Source organism: Rhinopithecus roxellana, chromosome 2 (assembly GCF_007565055.1).
Source record: "Rhinopithecus roxellana isolate Shanxi Qingling chromosome 2, ASM756505v1, whole genome shotgun sequence".
NCBI lineage: Eukaryota > Metazoa > Chordata > Mammalia > Primates > Cercopithecidae > Rhinopithecus > Rhinopithecus roxellana.
Window position 1 is genome coordinate 16,103,544 of NC_044550.1, and position 6,000 is coordinate 16,109,543.

Genomic DNA, 6,000 nt, shown 5'->3' on the forward strand with positions numbered 1-6,000 from the left:
GGTCCAGTTATTAAGACAAAATACAAGGTATAGAAATAAACAAAAATGTACTGCCCACACATAGGATAAAAAGAGTTTAAATGAACTACATTAAATCTGCTCAATAAGCTCAAGGAGCATGTACAAAGAACTAAATAAAACCATTAGAATGATGTTTAACCAAGTAGAATGCCAGTTTAGCTCTGTTCCCAGCCAAATCTCATTTTGAATTATACTCCCCATAATCCTCATGTGTTTTGGAGGGACGCAGTAGGAGGGAATTGGATCATGGGGGTGGTTTCCCCCTACTGTTCTTGTGATAGTGAGTTCTCACGAGATCTGATGGTTTTTTGTGTTTGGCATTTCCCCTGCAGGCACTCTTCTCTCCTGCCACCATGTGAAGAAGGATGTGTTTGCTTCTCCTTCTGCCATGACTGTAAGTTTCCTGAGGACCCTCCAGTCATGCAGTACTGAGTCAAGTAAACTTCTTTCCTTTATAAATTACCCAATCTCAGGCAGTTCTCTATAGCAGTATGAGAATGGACTAATACATAGAGAGTTTTAATAAAGATTTTGTTAGTAGAAATTATAGAAAGAAACCTAATAAATGTAGAACCAAATGGAAATTGTAATTAAAAGTAAAATAATTAAAATGAATAATTTCATCAAGGGATTCAACAACATATTTGAGGAAGTGAAAGTATGAATCAGTGAGCGTGAAAATAAGTTAATTGTGACCATCTGCCTGCGGAATAGAAACAAACAAAAATAGAAAAATTAACAGAGACTAAGAGACCTGTGAGACACCCCATCATGTGTACCAAAATGCACATAATTGAAGTAGCACAGGAGGAGAGACAGAGAAAAAATAAAGCAGAAAGAATATTTGAAGAAATAATGCCTGAAAACTTTCCTTGTGAAGACATGAATCTGAAAAGCTAAATGCATCTTTAGTAGAATAAACACAAAATGATCTACACCAAGACACACTATAGTCAAACTGTTGAAAGTCAAAAACAAAGATAGAATCCAGGAAGAATTAAAGAGAAGCAACTCTCCAAGTATAAGTAATCCTGGATAAAATTCACAGCTCATATCTCATCAAAAGCAGTGAACACCAGAAGGTTGTGGGATGATATACCTACGAGGTTGAATCCCAGCACAGACCAATAAGGAGTTCCAAAATTGAATCAATAATGAAAAGCCTACCAACCAGAAATAGCCCAGGACCAGATGGATTCACAAATTCTACCAGATGTATAAGGAAGAGCTGGTATCATTCCTACTGAAAGTACTCCAAAAAATTGAGGAGGAAGGATTCGTTCTTAATTCATTTTATGAGTCCAGGATCATCCAGAATCCAAAAGCTGGCAAAGACACAACAAAAAACAAAAACTTCCGGACAATATCCTTGATTAACATAGATGCAAAAATTCTCAGCAAAATACGAGCAAATTAAATCCAGCAGCACATCAAAAAGCTAATCCACTACAACCAAGTATGTTTTATCCCTTGGATGCAAGGTTGGTTCAGCACACATGCAAATCAGTAAATGTTATTTACCACATAGACAGAACTAAAAACAAAAGCCACAAGATCATTTCAATAGATTCAGAAAAGGCTTTCAACAAAACTCAACATCCCTTCATGTTAAAAACCCTCAACAATCTAGGTATTAAAGAAATATACCTCAAAATAGTAAGAGCCATATATGAAGAACTCACAGCCGACATCATACTGAATGGACAATAGAATAAATTTGGAAGGGTTCTCTCCTTCAACTTTTCAAAAGAGTTTGAGAATAATTGGTATTAATACTTTTATAAAAAAATGTTTGATAGAATACACCTATGAAGTCATCTGGATCTGAGCTTTTCATTGATAGAATTGTTTTAACTGATATAATCTTACTAGTTATTGGTCTATCTAGATTTTCCATTTCTTTTTTTAATTTTCTATTTATTTATTTATCTATTTATTTATTGTTGCAGTCTTGCTCTGTCACCCAGGCTGGAGCACAGTGGCATGATCTCGGCTCACTGCAACCTCCCCCTCCCTGGTTCAAGCAATTCCCCTGCCTCAGCCTCCCGAGTGGCTGGGATTACAGGTGCACACCACCATACCTGGCTAATTTTTTTTTGTATTTTTAGTAGAGATGGGGTTTCTCCATGTTGGCCAGACTGGTCTCGAACTCCTGACCTCAGGCAATCCACCCGCCTCAGCCTCCCAAAGTGCTAGGATTACAGGCATGAGCCACCGTGCCCAGCCATTAGATTTTCTATTTCATCATGATTCAGTCTTTTCAGTTTTATATGTTTCTAGGAATTTACCCATTTTTTCTAGGTTATCCAATTTCTTAGTGTATAATTGCTCATAGTAATCTCTTGTAATGCTTTGTATTTTGCAGTATCATAATGTCCATTTTATCACTTCTTATTTATTTGACTAATCTTACCTTTTCATTAGTTTAACTAAAGATTCCTTATTTTTATCTTTTTAAGAAACCACTTTTAGTTTGGTTGATCTTTTCCATCATTATTCTGTCTTTATTTATTTTTACTCTTATCTCTGTTATTTTTCTCCTTCTGCTAACCTTGGACTTACTTTATTCTTCTTTAACTAGTCCCATGAGGTATAAAGTTAGATTGTTTGAGATATGTATTTTTTCCTTCTTGTAGGCATTTATACCATTAACTTCCCTCTTAGGAATGCTTCCCATAAGCAGTATCCCATAAGTTTTGGTATGATGTTTTCATTTTCATTTATCTCAAGATACATTTCAATTGCTCCTTTGACATCTACTTGAGACCCATTGATCACTTTCCAGTATTGGGTGGGATGTGGTGGCTCTTATTCCGGAGGAGGCCCCAGCAGTGTAGTCTCCATGCAGCTCTATTAGCGGAGGTCAGCATCAATAAAGATTCCATGGGTCCTCAAGGGCCATGGCCATGATTGTCCATAGCAGTGATGAAGATTTTTGGGATTTTTAATGGTCAGGGCTGCTATGGACATCCTGATGTCTTTTTTTTCCCCCTCACAGAAGAAAATGTGGCACCAGGTCTGGCTCGTGGGCATCCTCATTGTGGTGGTGGCACTGTTATCTAATGTACAAAATGCTACTGGAGTTCTTTACATAGCAGGTCACTGGGGCCTGCGATGGCACTCACCACATGACTAATACAGATAGGCTTTGTCCTTCTTTGCTCCCAGCCATCTCCACATCTCCCTGCTAAGCCAACCTCCCTAGTGATCCTTTCTATGCAGCTATTCTCTCTCTTATTTTCTTCCCCACTGTGTTGTTGTAGGTCCTAATTGAACTTTGAGCTTTGTTAATAGCTTTGTTCCAGTATTTTTATATTTTACTAATTTTTATCTAATTATTATATCAATTATTGAGAAAGAGATGTTGAAAACTCTGAATATTACTTTTGCGTTAATTGATTTATCCTGTTATTGCTTCATATCAGTCTTTTCTTCATGCACTTTGAATCTCTGTTACTAGTACATCAAAGTATAATGTTATGTTTTCTTGATGAATTGTTATGTTTTCTTGATGAATTGTTGTTATGTTTCCTTGTAAAATGATCCATTTTCTCTCAAATATTTTTTTTCCTAAAATTTACTTTGCTTGATGTCTATATAGCCACTGCAGACTTCTTTTTGCTGCATTCCTACTGAATGAATTCTAACTAGCATGGGATCCAGGCTCTCACTTGTGGTCTTTTGACAGTGCTTTACTACAAAGGAAACCCTTGAGATACCAAATAGAGATCCTTTCTATCTCTGTTCTGTGATGCATTGAGGCAATTTTCAGGGAGCAAAAAGAATATGCATGCTTTCAGAAAGACAAACCAAACATTGTCTAAACATTAGGACAATATATTTGAATCTGAGTCCTAAATTTTCTGCTAAGAAAAATGAAATAACTTTGAATTAGTTAGATATGCAATTTTCATCAGATGCCAAGAAGTGCATATATCCATTTTAAATTAAATGCCAAGAAAGTTATTGCACACAGTCTGCTTCTTTCTTCTTTGCTTGGGCTAAATGGATTGTTATTCACATTAAAATGGAACCACTGTTTTCCCTAATTTCAACTCCCAAGTACCAATATTTAAAACGAAGTGTTGCTTTTAACTTTGTCAGCCATTCATTGAAATCTGCTTATTTATTTTCATTTTTATGAGAATTATGTCTCAAACAAACAGAAAACCAATGATTTTCAAAATAAAATGCATTCAAAGTTGACTGTTTTACTCATCTATAAAAAGCTTAATAATATCCTCAGATTTGGCTTCATTAAGGGGACATTAAAATAAGCCTTTTGTCTTTGAAAAAATGCAGAAAGATACCTCCAGGAACATATGAGTAAAGGGTACTTCAGCCACCAGCAGTCTAGAATAGGGCCCCTCTGCCTGTCTAGAAGCTCATTCCAGTCTGGAAACCCAAAAATCTGTGATCACCTACTAAGGGAAACTGAAACTACCAGGTCTTTCTGTGTGGCTCATAGGTTAGTCTAGATTCCAAGCAGTGTGAGTTTCATATATTCCAAACTCTCCGAATTGTAGGAATGTGGCCCAACGTACTTGACTTGCTCTTATATCATCTTGCTGTTCCTTCTGTAAACCAGTAAGTATGGCTGGACTGAGCCATGTCCTCAATCTGATGTTTGTCATAAGAAAGCCTAGAGAGCTCAGTTTGGTTTCAAATGCACCCCAGATGATTGGATTCATCACCACTATGGCCACTGCTCATATCCATGGCTGGATGTACTTACAGAGCTTTTACTCTCTTTCTGTCATCAGAAACAGAGGACTATTTCACATGACTTTTTGACTTCTAGGTGGAGAGCAACATGTCTGCTTAGCACAATTTCTTCTTTTGGAATCAAAACATTGTGTACGTAAAATATTTGATATGTGTAACTTATTCCATTTTATCTCTAGTTAAGATTATTTTTTAAAACTCTATATACTGTTTCCATGTATCATTAAAACTCTTTGAGGAGTCAAGTATTGTCAATTTTCGTACACTCAGATCCTAGCAGCATGTTTATTATATAATTCATAAATATAACAGATTAATTAATTTATCTTGTGAGCATAAAAATATAAAGATAGGACTTTAATAATAAATTGAATAACACCTACCCAATAGTTCAAGAGTCACTAAGGGCTTTAAATTAGATTATTTAAAACTGTGTGCCTAATTAGATTACTTAAAAATTGTTGCCTATAGAAAACCTGAGAGGAGGTATTACCAACTCTAGCATCAAGAAAACAAATTCTGCCACTTACACAATATGCCACTTGCATGTTGGTCTCCAATACACCACAGCCTAGATCTTCATGTTTCATAAGGGTAAATGATTAAGAATATCCTCAGCCTCAATTTCAGCTCTAAATTGGAAATAATTGCAGCATCTATGTCATAGGAGTAAAATTAGTATTAACCTACACTTACAGTGCTAGCCATATGGGAAAGATTCATAAATATTAGCTAATGAGAAATGGACAAATAAAATTGAAAAGCAAATATTAAACAGATATTATCATTAAGTGTCTCCAGGAATAAATTCTAATTTAAAAGTGCATTTAAAAAAAGATCAGCTGTTACACTATTTTCAGTTCAGCTTGTATTATTAAAATCATACATAAGCACAACAATTTCCCAGCAATAAACAAAGTATAAACTTAGTAAATAATAGGTTTAAAGTGGGAGAAATAGACAATATAGTAGGACTGGGGCAGGATTTGTAGAACAACACAGGAGGTCCTAAGTGGTTAGTGGTCAGTAACAGGCACATTGTCATTTAAGCTCTTAAGAAGAGAGACTATATCACATTTATATTTCTATCATCTCTATCTCTATCATCTCTATATCTCTATCATCCCTCTATTGATCTGAAAACCTCTAAGTATAGAGCTAATAGTGATGACTTGAAGCATTATTTCTTGATTAAACATAAATGAATGTCAAGTCTAGGAGTACCAACTCAGAGAATGCAGCCGATTTTGAGAA